This window comes from Phyllobates terribilis, unplaced genomic scaffold (assembly GCF_046119375.1).
Source record: "Phyllobates terribilis strain yellow unplaced genomic scaffold, ASM4611937v1 Scaffold_4__5_contigs__length_816908805, whole genome shotgun sequence".
In the NCBI taxonomy this organism is placed as follows: domain Eukaryota; kingdom Metazoa; phylum Chordata; class Amphibia; order Anura; family Dendrobatidae; genus Phyllobates; species Phyllobates terribilis.
This window is the reverse complement of record NW_027362764.1, coordinates 309,285,391-309,299,845: the sequence shown is the minus strand read 5'-3', so window position 1 is coordinate 309,299,845 and position 14,455 is coordinate 309,285,391. Positions and strand designations below refer to the sequence as shown.

The 14,455-nt window shown below is 43.5% G+C and overlaps 1 protein-coding gene across 8 annotated transcripts in view; it reads right to left on the bottom strand.

The window, feature by feature from the left end:
* ATPSCKMT (ATP synthase c subunit lysine N-methyltransferase) overlaps positions 1-14,455 on the bottom strand; it is a 182,619-nt gene that overhangs the window by 98,319 nt on the left and 69,845 nt on the right. The window lies entirely within an intron of this gene.

Sequence of the window (14,455 nt, the reverse complement as noted above, 5' to 3'; positions counted from 1 at the left end):
AGAAACATCGCCTGTCATGTAGACTCTCATGTTTGTGTTCAGTGACATTGTCTTTACTTTTCTTCAAAGGTACGATGCTTTGAGACAGGCATTCAGTTTGTCTGCGGGGGTTGATCTTGGAATAACGGGTAGTGTTTGGCGGAAGTCACCTGCCAAAACAACAACTACTCCTCCCATGATATATTTGTTGCTACGCAGGTCTTGCAGCAGTCTGTCCACTGCTTCCAGCGCCCTTTTGTGTGACATGGTGCATTCATCCCAAATAATGGCACTGCATTTTTGAAGCATTTTGGCCAGTCCTGATCCCTTGGCAATATTACACACGGGGCTGTCACTATGAGACAGGTTAAATGGTAGTTTGAATGTCGAATGTGCTGTCCTGCCACCTTTTAAAACCGTAGCTGCAATTCCAGAAGATGCCACTGCAAGTGCAATCTTTTTTTGTTGTCGAAATTTTGCCAGGAGCAAGTTGATTACAAATGTCTTTCCTGTTCCACCTGGAGCATCAAGGAAGACAATCCCACCTTTGTTGGTTAAACTGAAACTTAAAATGTAGTTATAGGCGTCCCTTTGATCTGGTACCAATATTGGCTCGTTCTGAGACACAAATGCTGTCAGTTTATCAATATTGTAGTTTGTTTCTAGGAAAATCTCCCTACACATTTGGATGCCTTCAGGATTTCTTATTGGCGCAGGCAAACCAAGCAACTGTAAGGCTTTTCCTGACATTGCTATGCACTGATCTTCAAGGAGCATTAAAGTTTCATTGAACATTTCCTCAGTGAAGCTGATGAGTTGCTGAGGATTTTCCCTTCTAATCTGCATGAGGATGTCCTCACTGAGATCATTGCATCCTGTGTGTATTCATGCATGTGTCATGGGCTTCCAGTGACAGTTGATGGAAGAATAACCATTTTCCCCAACTCTTTTGGATCAGCATCATTTGCAACAGCATCTCTAAGGTGAATATATTCCTCTGCCCTGAGCTTCTTTTGATTTAGTCGGATATACAGTACAGACCAAAAGTTTGGACACACCTTCTCATTTAAAGATTTTTTCTGTATTTTCATGACTATGAAAATTGTACATTCACACTGAAGGCATCAAAACTATGAATTAACACATGTGGAATTATATACTTAACAAAAAAGTGTGAAACAACTGAAAATATGTCTTATATTCTAGGTTCTTCAAAGTAGCCACCTTTTGCTTTGATGACTGCTTTGCACACTCTTGGCATTCTCTTGAGGTATTCCAAAGTGATAGCCATCCTGTCCCTGCCAAAAGATGATTGTGGGAGCATTGAAACGTCGCTGATGTTCACCTTGTGGTGTTTTGTGAGCTCGAATGACAACCTTGTAATCGTCATTTGGCATGCATTCGAGTGCAGTCTTGAAAAGTTGAACATATAGATTGTTGGAGTGAAGGAACTGCTGCAAAATAGTGACAATATCAAGGCGAGTGTAAGGAATTCAAGAGCATCTCCGCTGAGCCTCTGCTTCTGCATTTCCCATAAAGAAAAGTTGAAGAGGTTCTTCTCCTTGTAATGGAAGCAGTGAGCCAATTGAGTGGTAAACCTGTCCTTGAACTTTAAATGTCGGCATAAATCCTGTTGTAAACATTTCTTTTGTTGCACCAAATGATGTCATTTGGAAGCAGGAGTTGTACTTCCTAATGTTGTCCAAGAAATGCTTTGATATTGTACTGGTACCCGTCATCAGAGACTTTAGGGGATCTAGTGGTGACAGGAGAAGTGGAAGTTTTATCTTGTCAATTGCACAGCATAAACCAGGCGGTTCATCTTTCCATTTCAGGGCACTGCAGTACATGCAGACCACATCCATTTTTCCTATCTGAACTTTAGGATTATCCTGATAGTTTATGTCTGACTGGTAACAAAAGGCAGCATGTTTCAAATCTCCAACCATTTCCTGTGCCCTGGTGCAAGAAATAGCAATTCTCTTAGCGGGAAGTCGGCCTTCTCTCTGCTGAGAGGACTCATTGGCCCTTGAGGAAGCAGCTCTTCTTCTCTTGTCTGCAAGCCTCGCTTCCCTGTCCTCAGAAAGTTCATTGGCCCTTGAGGAAGCAGCTCTTGTTTTCATGTCTGCAAGCCTCGCTTCCCTCTCCTCAGAAAGTTCATTGGCCCTCGAGGAAGCAGCTCTTGTTCTCTTGTCTGTAAGCCTCACTTCCTTCAGCTCAGAAAGTTCATTGGCTCTTGAGGAAGCAGCTGCTGTTCTCATGTGTGTCAGCCTTGTTTCTTGGTCTTCACATTTTTCATTGGCCCGTAATGCAGCTTTTCATTTCGCATCAGCAGACATTCGTGCCATGAAATTCCTTTTCTTATGAGGCATTATTGTGGTAAAAATAGTCTGTAACTGGCAGTTTCTATATTCTCTCACATAGAAGTAATGTGACTGACATCAGCCTTTCCACCAACACACCCTTACTGACATCTTATTACCTTACACAAGCTTAGTTATACTGAGAATGTCATTTGTTGCCTATATTAACCAATCACAGCTCAGATTAATTAACTGTAGCAAAATAGAAGCTGAGCTGTGATTGGTTGCTATTGGCAGTCTGATAAATCTTTGTGAGATGAGTTTTGTGTGTGCTGAAGGTGGTATATGTGTTCAAGCACTTGGTAATTTGTGGCGCATTTTGTGTGTGTGTTCATATCCCCGTGTGTGGTGAGCATGAGTATCCCATGTCGGGTCCCCACTTCAGCAACTGTACGGTATATACTCTTTGGCGCCATCGCTCTCATTCTTTAATTCTCCCTTGTTCACATGTGGCAGCTGTCAATTTGCCTCCAACACTTTTCCTTTCACTTTTTCCCCATTATGTAGATGGGAGCAAAATTGTTTGGTGAATTGGAACGCGCGGGGTTAAAATTTTGCCTCACAACATAGCCTATGACGCTCTCGGGGTCCAGACGTGTGACTGTGCAAAATTTTGTGGCTGTAGCTGCGACGGTGCAGATGCCAATCCCGGACATACATACAGTACAGACCAAAAGTTTGGACACACCTCATGTAAAGATTTTTCTGAATTTTCATGGCTTTGAAAATTGTACATTCACACTGAAGGCATCAAAACTATGAATTAACACATGTGGAATTATATACCTAACAAAAAAGTGTGAAACAACTGAAAATATGTCTTATATTCTAGGTTCTTCAAAGTAGCCACCTTTTGCTTTGATGACTGCTTTGCACACTCTTGGCATTCTCTTGATGAGCTTCAAGAGGTAGTCACCGGAAATGGTTTTCACTTCACAGGTGTGCCCTGTCAGGTTTAATAAGTGGGATTTCTTGCCTTATAAATGGGGTTGGGAACATCAGTTGTGTTGTGCAGAAGTCAGGTGGATACACAGCTTATAGTCCTACTGAATAGATTGTTAGAATTTGTATTATGGCAATAAAAAAGCAGCCAAGTAAAGAAAAAGGAGTGGCCATCATTACTTTAAGAAATGAAGGTCAGTCTTTCCGAAAAATTGGGCAAACTTTGAGGGTATGTGCACACGATGCAGAAATGAAGCAGAAAATTTCTGCATCATTTCTGCATCTCCCTGGCAGAAAAAACGCATGCAGATTGTGCATGCGTTTTTCCTGCGGATTACATGCGGATTCACATGCGTTTCCGCATGTGGATTGACAAGCGCTTTCCAGGCGATTTTAGCATCACCTGGAAAGTGCTTGACAACTAGGTCACACTATATAAATCCATGGAAACAGCATGGATTTATATAGTGTGACCCGAGAGAGTGTATATACTTACCTCCGATGGCCCACGCTGTCCTGCTCAATCCGTTCTCCCTCGCCGGCAACTTTGAATTGAAAGACCTGCCGACGTCAGCGTCACGTGACCCGTCACATGACTCTGACGTCAGCGCAGGTCCTACAACTCACTGCAAGTGCCGGGAACCAAGCAGGAGCGGTGAGCGGGCCGACAGATGGTAAGTATACATTTATTTTTTATTTTATTCTTATTTTACAGCTTTTTTAATGGTACCTGGGTGTGGATGAGACTCTCCTCTCCTCTACACCCGGGTACCATTCGCACATTAGAACGCGCCAATTACGCAAGTACAGATGCAGTCTTGCGGAACTGGCGCGTTCTAATGCAAGTCAATGGCGGCGAAAACGCCGCGTTTCCGCAAAATTAATTGACATGCTGCGGATTTTTGAGCGCAGCGTTTACGCTGCGGAAAAATCCGCATCATGGGCACAGCACATGCGGATTTCTATTGGGGAACATTGCTGCCCTTCTACCATGCGTTTTTAATGCGTTTCCGCGGCGTTTACGCAACTGCAAAAACGCCGCGGAAACGCATTAAATACGCATCGTGTGAACTCAGCCTGAATGTGTCCCCAAGTGCAGTTGCAAAAACCATCAAGCGCTACAAAGAAACTGGCTCACATGAGGACCGCCCCAGGAAAGGAAGACCAAGAGTCACCTCTGCTTCTGAGGATAAGTTTATCCGAGTCACCAGCCTCAGAAATCGCAGGTTAACAGCAGCTCAGATTAGAGACTAGGTCAATGCCACACAGTGTTCTAGCAGCAGACACATCTCTACAACAACATAAGAGGAGACTCCGTGCAGCAGGCCTTCATGGTAAAATAGCTGCTAGGAAACCACTGCTAAGGACAGGCAACAAGCAGAAGAGACTTGTTTGGGCTAAAGAACACAAGGAATGGACATTAGACCAGTGGAAATCTGTGCTTTGGTCTGATGAGTCCAAATTTGAGATCTTTGGTTCCAACCACCATGTCTTTGTGCGATGCAGAAAAGGTGAATAGATGGACTCTACATGCCTGGTTCCCACCGTGAAGCATGGAGGAGGAGGTGTGATGGTGTGGGGGTGTTTTGCTGGTGACACTGTTGAGGATTTATTCAAAATTGAAGGCATACTGAACCAGCATGGCTATAACAGCATCTTGCAGCGGCATGCTATTCCAACCGGTTTGCGTTTAGTTGGACCATCATTTATTTTTCAACAGGACAATGAGCCCAAACACACCTCCAGGCTGTGTAAGGGCTATTTGACCAAGAAGGAGAGTGATGGGGTGCTACGCCAGATGACCTGGCCTTCACAGTCACCAGACCTGAACCCAATCGAGATGGTTTGGGGTGAGCTGGACCGCAGAGTGAAGGCAAAAGGGCCAACAAGTGCTAAGCATCTCTGGGAACTCCTTCAAGATTGTTGGAAGACCATTTCCGGTGACTACCTCTTGAAGCTCATCAAGAGAATGCCAAGAGTGTGCAAAGCAGTCATCAAAGCAAAAGGTGGCTACTTTGAAGAACCTAGAATATAAGACATATTTTCAGTTGTTTCACACTTTTTTGTTCAGTATATAATTTCACATGTGTTAATTCATAGTTTCTTTGTAGCGCTTGATGGTTTTTGCAACTGCACTTGGGGACAATTTCAAAGTTTTCCCAATTTTTCGCACTGACTGACCTTCATTTCTTAAAGTAATGATGGCCACTCATTTTTCTTTACTTAGAATTTGTATTATGGCAAGAAAAAAGCAGCTAACAGTCTATTCAATAGGACTATCAGCTGTGTATCCACCTGACTTTTGCACAACACAACTGATGGTCCCAACCCCATTTATAAGGCAAGAAATCTCACTTATTAAACCTGACAGGGCACACCTGTGAAGTGAAAACCATTTCCGGTGACTACCTCTTGAAGCTCATCAAGAGAATGCCAAGAGTGTGCAAAGCAGTCATCAAAGCAAAAGGTGGCTACTTTGAAGAACCTAGAATATAAGACATATTTTCAGTTGTTTCACACTTTTTTGTTAGGTATATAATTCCACATGTGTTAATTCATAGTTTTGATGCCTTCAATGTGAATGTACAATTTTCATAGTCATGAAAATACAGAAAAATCTTTAAATGAGGTGTGTCCAAACTTTTGGTCTGTACTGTACATACATACACACATTCAGCTTTATATATTAGATTTTGTGACTTAAGTCTCTGATTTAAGGGCATACAAATTAAAAGATTGAAAATTGGATGGGACCTTCATACTCTGTGTGGCACTGTATGGGGACCGTCATACTCTATGGGGGGCTGTATGGGAACCAACACTCTGTGGCTGTGGAGGGCTGTGTGGAGACCATCATTCTGTGTGTGTGGAGTCTGCATGGGAACCATCTTACTGTGCAGGGTGCTGTGGGGCATTAGCGTTTATGGGGCCTTCCTACAGTGCAGGGTGTGTGTGTACATCATACTGTGTGGGGATACTCTAAGGGGTCCATGGAAGGAGGTAAGAAAACTAAGGGACTTCAGTAGAAGCAAAATAACTGTTTAAGTGCCAGAATCAGGGTAGTGAACCCCAAAAATATTGAGTATACTCAGCAAATAAGTTAAAAGATATATTCTATTTAAATCACATTAAAAATTAGAAAGTACAAACTTTAAAATAGTCAGCGCGACATGCCTATGCAGAGCCGTTACAGGTAATCTCGTCATCATATGTGATACTCCTTAGACTGGTGTATCTAATCCCGCTATCATGTGCAATACTCCTTAGACCGGTGTATCTAATCCAGGCATCATTTGCGATACTCCCCAGACAGGTGTATTACGCCTTAGACCGGTGTATCTAATCCTGTTATCATGTGCAATACTCCCCAGACTGGTGTATCTAATCCAGTCATGAGCGATACTCCCCAAACTGGTGAATCTAATCCCGTCATCATGTGAGATACCCCTCAGACTTGTGTATTACGCCTTAGACCGGTGTATCTAATCCAGTCATCATGTGCGATACTCCCCAGACTGGTGTATCTAATCCCGTCATCATGTGTGATACTTCCCAGACCGATGCATCTAATCCAGTCATGTGCGCTACTCCTCAGACCGGTATATCTAATCCCGTCATCATGTGCGATACTCCCGATTGGTGTATTACACCTTAGACCGGTGTATCTAATTCAGTCATCATGTGCGATACTCCCCAGACTGGTGTATTTAATCCCGTCATAATGTGCGATACTCCCCAGACTTGTGCATTACGCCTTAGACCGATGTATCTAATCCCGTTATCATGTGCGATACTCCTTACACCAGCGTATCTAATCCCTTCACCAAATGCGATACTCCCCAGACTGGTATATTACTCCTTAGATCAGTGTATCTAATCCTATCATGTGCGATACTCCCCAGACCGGTTTATCTAATCCAGTCATCACATGCGATACTCCTTAGACCGATGTATCTAATCCTGTCATCATGTGCGATACTCCCCAGACTGGTGTATCTAATCCCATCATCATGTGTGATACTTCCCAGACCGATGCATCTAATCCAGTCATGTGCGCTACTCCTCAGACTGGTGTATTACGCCTTAGACCGGTGTATCTAATCCCGTCATCATGTGCAATACGCTTTAGATCGGTGTATCTAATCCTGTCATCATGTGCAATACTCCCCAGACGGTGTATCTAATCCCATCATGTGCGATACTCCCCAGACTTGTGTATTACGCCTTAGACCGGTTTATCTAATCTCATCATCATGTGAGATACTCCTTAGACCGGTGTATCTAATCCCATCATGTGAGATACTCCTCAAACTGGTGTATCTAATCCGGTCATCATGTGAGATACTCCCTAGACTGGTGTATTACGCCTTAGACTCGTGTATCTAATCCAGTCATCATGTGCAATACTCCCCAGACTGGTGTATCTAATCCCGTCATCATGTGCAATACTCCTCAGACCAGTGTATATAATCCAGTCATCATATGTGATACTCCTCAGACCAGTGTATCTAATCCCATCATCATGTGCAATACTCCTTAGTCCTGTGTATCGAATCCCGCCATCATGTGTGATACCAGTCTGGGGAGTATCTCACATGACTGGATTAGATACACGGGTCTAAAGAGTATCTCACATGTTGACGGGATTAGATACACCGGTCTGGGGAGTATTGCACATGATGATAGGATTAGATACACCAGTCTGGGGTGTGTATCTAATCCTTTTATTATGTGCGATACTCCCCAGACAGGTGTAAAACTTCATTCTTTCTTATCTTTTAGCAAACACCCAAAAGGGGAGGAGAGGAGCGACATCACACCCATGAGAGCAGTTTCAGCCCCAATTTACTGCAGTCATAATGTGAGCTAGTTGTACACTAGGCTTTCATGGCAAATTTCAGTAGCTGCTCCCTCTGGTGTTTAAAAATGGAAATGCCAAACCTTTTTAAATTACTTTTCATATTTTACTTCATTAAAAACAAACGATACTTTAAAAAAATAAAAACATTAATACTTTACAGTTTTTAATTGTTGAAAAAAATATTTTTTTTGATGGCACCTTCCCTTAAATAACAGACTACCCCAACCAGGAATTTCAGGAAGGAATGATAAAAACCTAGACCAAAATTAATCCCATTGCTCCCTACAAAGCAGCAACAAAAATCCAACGGGAAAAAACGGATAGGCGCTGTCACGCATCACAAGCAACAAAGACACCCTTAACTCAGTGAAGGTGTGGATGGGCTCCAGCATCCAATTTGTTACATCTGCCCCTTCTTGGTCAATTTATTAGGTGGTTTGCCAATCTTGGAAAAAATTTGAATACATTTACGGTAGTAGTTGACAAACCCAAGAAACACTAAAGGGCCTTCAGAGATTTGGGTTGTTCCCACTCATTAACAGCTTGGACTTAACACACATTTCTCAAGTTTAGCAAATAAAAAAGTAAATTTTTTTAATAACAGTAAAATCTGTTTATCGTGGTTTTGGGGGACAAGACCCATGGGTTAGAGTGGACATTTGTGTAGCTGACCGCTGTTGGTTGAGGAACCCATCCTCCAAGACATGTGTGGATGCCTGACCTGATAATGGTGTGAATGTTCCTGTTCCTCCTAATCTGCCTCCTGTGCCACCACCTCACCAATTAACGCCTGAAGCCTTTTTTCTCTAAGGCATAGAAGTTGGATAGTAACGGTGATGATGACGTCATCAGTGCTGGCCATGTTTGTGTAGTACTCGAAACAGCGCAATACCGGACACATGTTCCACCGGGAGGCCCATGGTCGTGAAGTGGTGTTGTTCCATACAGCGATTCACAGATGCATGCTGCAGCTCAAACTCCAGTATCAACAGCTGCTGCTCGCACTCTCTCTCCAGCATGTGTAAGGTGGAGTTCCACCTTGTTGGTTCGTTGCATACAAGGATAGGAGCAGTAAGGGAGAAATGATGTTGCACTGCAGACAGGCAAATAGCAGGAGGGTGAGAACACCAAAAGCACGCACAGCTGGCTTGCACTTTCTGACTGGATGAGGAGACAGATGAGGAGACCGATGAGGAAGCGCGTAGGAAGAGGAGGAAACATGGACAGAGAAAAGGCTAAGGGCCCGCCGCGGTGCGCAGTAGTAGTCAACTTAATGGCTAGGGGCGGGCCTCGGTGCTTTTGCATCATGCTCACTCTTTTACTATGCAGCGTGACCACCACCTCTTTCATTGAACTGTCCATGTCACTCCTATGGCTTTGACTCCATGTGGGGTCTATGACCTAACATGGACCTACAAAGCCGCCCATATTTTGTTTCCCTCATTTATCTCTTTACTAATCTCCCACCACATAATCTGTAGTCCTCCCAAGACCTCCTTCACAATCGTACATTCCTCATACAATCGGCTGCACGACTTCTTCTGAGTATCCCCCAACCTGTAGAATTCTGTGGCCGAACACATCCGATCATCCCCTACATTCAGAACTTTCAAGCGGACCTTGAAACCCCATGTCTTCAGAACAGCTAAAGCCTGCAAAGACACCACTGCCACCTCACCAAAACCAGAGCTGCAGCAACCCCCTAATCTACCGTCTCCTTCCCCATCATTTAGAATGTAAGGCCACAAGGGTAGGGTCCTCTCCCCTCTGTACCTGTCTATCACTATTAGTTTGTTCATTGTAATTTCTATTTGTGTTTTGTATTTAACCCCTCCTCATGTACAGCACCATAGAATCAATGCAGAGTCATTAAAAAGCAGAAGTGACTGCTGCATGACTTGGGGCTCAGACTGCTTGTCTGATTTACAAGGGGTGAGATGGAAAACAGAAGCCCATAAATCACAAACTCTGTGCTTTCAGCAGGGGCCTGGGTGGAAGTCAAAGCAAAGGAACTGAAGGTACTCTCAGCCATCCAATCTAAAACCACCTCTACTTGTCCTGGCCTCACCATTCATCCAGTGAAAATCGAGCCAACGAAATTACAAAAAACGTGTAATGTCTTCTTGCACCAGAGGAAGGTGTTTTATTTGGGAGCGTAGCAGGCATAGAATGACCACAGCCTCGCTCTCCCTGCAGTATCTATACCACCATCAGCAACACGGTCATGTTCCCTATTTGATGGTCTCTGCATTGTTTTCAACTTAAAAAAGCGCAGAGTATTACACAGCCTGTATACAGAAAAAGTGGCCGGCAGATTATTACACTGCCTGTTTTTAGAGTAACCCCCCAAAAAACAATGAAAAAAAACAGTGTTGAATATCTGCTCCTTCTATGCCTCTTCCACCTACATTGCCACTTCCATCTCAACCTCCTTCACTTGGACCTCCACCTCCTGGATTAAGATATTTTTTTCTTTTTTTATTCTATGTTATTTTAAGTCACTTTCTATCCAAATTTGTTTGCAGGGCAATTGTCCTGCTCTTACCCCATTTAGCTTCCTGTTGTAGCCGTCCTAGCCCTTACTGTGACCATTGCACAGTCATTTTAACGCACCGAAGTTCGGGATCCCACTGACTTATCATGGGTTCGGGTTTGGGGGTCAAGTTCGTAAACTGAACCGAACTTTTAACTCTAGTTCGACAGACCCCAAACATCCACGGGACCCGCTCAGGCCTAGTTACAACCAGTTACTATAATCATTATGTTGTCTTATTCCCAAAGAAACCATTCTAATGTGTCAGTCTATAGCCCCAATTCATCAAACAGTTGTTAGATTTCTGATAGAAAACTGAAATGTGTGTCTTAAATAAAACAGTTCATTCTCCCACAATTAGTGAGCACTGAAAAAAGTAAAAATTCTGCAGTGCCCCCTTTGTTACAACTCTCCTGTTAGGTTTTTTTTAGTTTGCTGGTCACATGACCAGTTTTGCCTATTTAATCCGGCTCCGCCCTCCTGGCATTGCTGGACTTCATTTGTATTTACTACTGTTGAGCTAGCTTGGTGCTCTGTTGCCGTTCTCTGTTAGTTTTGCTAGGTCTTCTGACCTCTTTACTTTTTGTTGTGAGTTTGTCTTTGACTGCTACGATTTCTGCTAGGAGGTGTCCAACTTTTCCCAGTCCCTAGTTCTTGTAGGGATTCCTCCCTCACATCTATAGGTCTTCGTACAGACTAGCCGAGGACTTTAGCGGGTCTGATCGCAGGATCAGGTTCCCCGTTACATCGTAGGGATCTAGTTTAGTTCTATTGTAGGTAGAGGTCTCCTGTCTTTCCTTAGTCTCTGTAGCAGATCATAACAGTAAGTCCAGCCTTAAAAAAAAAAAAAAAAAAAAAAAAAAAATTCTCTAAGGAAAGACCTCCAGTTTTCCATCATGGTCTCGGTGCAAGATTTGGCTCAACGCTTGCAGGGACTCTCTCTGGAGGTGGCCAAGCTCCAACAACACGTGAGTAGCTGTTCTGGAGCGCATTTTGTGGAACCAAAAGGTACGTCTGCCTGATCTATTTTTTGGCGAACAACAAGATTTTTTTTCTTTTAAAAATGCTTGTCTATTATATTTTCGTTTGAGACCCGGATCCTCTGGTGATGAATCACAGCGCATAGGGTTCATAATGTCACTTTTGCGCAAAGATCCTCAGGGATGGGCCTTCTCTCTCCAACCTAGTGATAGGTGCTTTAGATCAGTGGATAGTTTTTTTTCTGCTTTGGGTTTATTGTACGATGATCCTGATCGTGTCTCATCTGCTGAGTCTGAATTAAGACGTTTGAGGCAGGGATCAGGTAATGTGGAAAAATATTGTTCTCACTTCCGTCGGTGGTCTGCCCAGGTGGGGTGGAACGATTCAGCTTTGAAAAGCTTGTTTCTTGCAGGACTAGGTGAAAGGGTTAAGGATTTACTGATTGCTTATCCCACATCTGGAAACTTGCAGGAGGCAATGCAATTAGCTATACGGGTGGACAGGAGACTGCGTGCAAGGGTTAATGAGAGCAAATCCTCTGCTATGTCAGCTTCGAGTCCTGAGAGGTTCAGTGCTGACAATGGTGAGCCGATGGAAATTGGGGCGATGACACCCCGCTCTCAGGAAAAAGATCGCAGGCTTTCTGAAGGCTTGTGTTTCTATTGCGGAAATTCTGGTCATTTTATTAAGAGCTGTGTGCTTCGTATGAAGAAAGAAAAAAAAATGGTCAGTCATGCCCGTATTGCCTGTTTAAATTCTAAGGGAGTATTCCTATCTGCCACTACTGCTGCTCAGGATGAATTAATTGAATTTCGGGTATTTGTGGATTGTGGATCTACTCTGAATGTGATTGATGGGGGATTCTTGGAAAAACTTAGATTAGAACCTAAAACTTTGTCATCCCCTATTGCTGTGGTTTCTGTCGATGGCTCTCCCTTGAAGAGTGTTACTCACAAGGTCTGTGAATTTCCCCTCACTATTAATGATATTCATCAAGAGAATTTGGATTTGGTGGTATTGGATAATTTGCCTTCTCCAGTAATATTGGGGTTACCCTGGTTAAAATTGCACAATCCTGTACTGGATTGGTCTACCAATGAAATTAAGTCCTGGAGCCCTAAGTGTTATGACAAGTGTTGTAACGGGCGCATTGCTGCTGTGGATAGAGGGGAATTGCCTGTACCTATTCAGGATTTTTGGAGAGTTTTGCCTGAGGAGGAGAGTTTTTCCGTCGATTTGGAGAGAGTTTGGACGGATGTGCGTGGTAATCTTCAGGAGGCTAACAAAAAATCTAAGAGGTACTTTGATAGGAAACGGCAAGAGGTTTTGTTTGCTGTTGGTGACATGGTTTGGTTGTCCTCTAAGAATCTGCGATTGAGGATTCCTTCTAAAAAATTGGGTCCCAAGTTCGTAGGGCCCTTTAAGGTGCTTCAGATAGTTAACCAATCTGCTGTTAGGCTGGAGGTTCCTACGTCCTGGAGGATTAATCCGGTGTTTCATGTTTCTCTGTTGAAAAAAGCTGATGTGTCGGATGATGACGCCTCTGCCACTGTTCCTCCGGTGGTGGAGGACGGGGAATATGAAATTTCCCGCATCCTAAATTCTAGACGGTATAGAGGGAGTTTGCAGTATCTCGTCGCTTGGAAGGGTTTCGGACCTGAGGATAACTCATGGGTGAGGGCGGATGATGTTTCTGCTTCCAGACTTGTCCGAGCGTTTCACTGGAGGTTTCCTGGTAAGCCTGGGCCTAGGGGATCCGGAGGATCCTCTTAGAAGAGGGGGTACTGTTACAACTCTCCTGTTAGGTTTTTTTTAGTTTGCTGGTCACATGACCAGTTTTGCCTATTTAATCCGGCTCCGCCCTCCTGGCATTGCTGGACTTCATTTGTTTTTACTACTGTTGAGCTAGCTTGGTGCTCTGTTGCCGTTCTCTGTTAGTTTTGCTAGGTCTTCTGACCTCTTTACTTTTTGTTGTGTGTTTGTCTTTGACTGCTACGATTTCTGCTAGGAGGTGTCCAACTTTTCCCAGTCCCTAGTTCTTGTAGGGATTCCTCCCTCACATCTATAGGTCTTCGTACAGACTAGCCGAGGACTTTAGCGGGTCTGATCGCAGGATCAGGTTCCCCATTACATCGTAGGGATCTAGTTTAGTTCTATTGTAGGGACAGATCTCCTGTCTTTCCTTAGTCTCTGTAGCAGATCATAACACCCTTGGCCTCAAGTTGATGACATTACCTTAGATAGCCAATAATTACACACTATTTTTTGCTATATTCTGCGTCATAGACTTGAATAGAATGGCTGGACAAAAGCGCAACCTGCCACTCAATCCAATTCTTCCCGGCCGCAATCCTGTAGCTAGAGAAGAACCAGGTAAGATTTGTGGGGGTCCCTACACCATTCCACCACTGATCATCGATTCAGCAGATATTTGATAACTTTAAAGGGGTTGTCCAGCCTAAGAGATTTCTCACACTACTAAAAAAATAATAATAATTGTTTATAACCCTGTCATTTAGAATCAATCAATTTTCATTTTATTGGAAAAGTCCTATTACTTGCCTCTGAAAGAAAATATGGGGAACATATTTATCCAGTTTCAAACATCTATTCCCTAGATACTCACAGATGCACATTTTACACTATAAGGCCACGGTCTCACTATCAGTATTCGGTCGGTATTTTTCTCAGGAGTGGAAGCTGAATGCAGAATTGGTGACTTGTTTCTATTATACCTTTGCGCTTATTGTTCCTCACCTGGTTTTGTCTCCCAATCCAGAGAAAAAATACTGACCA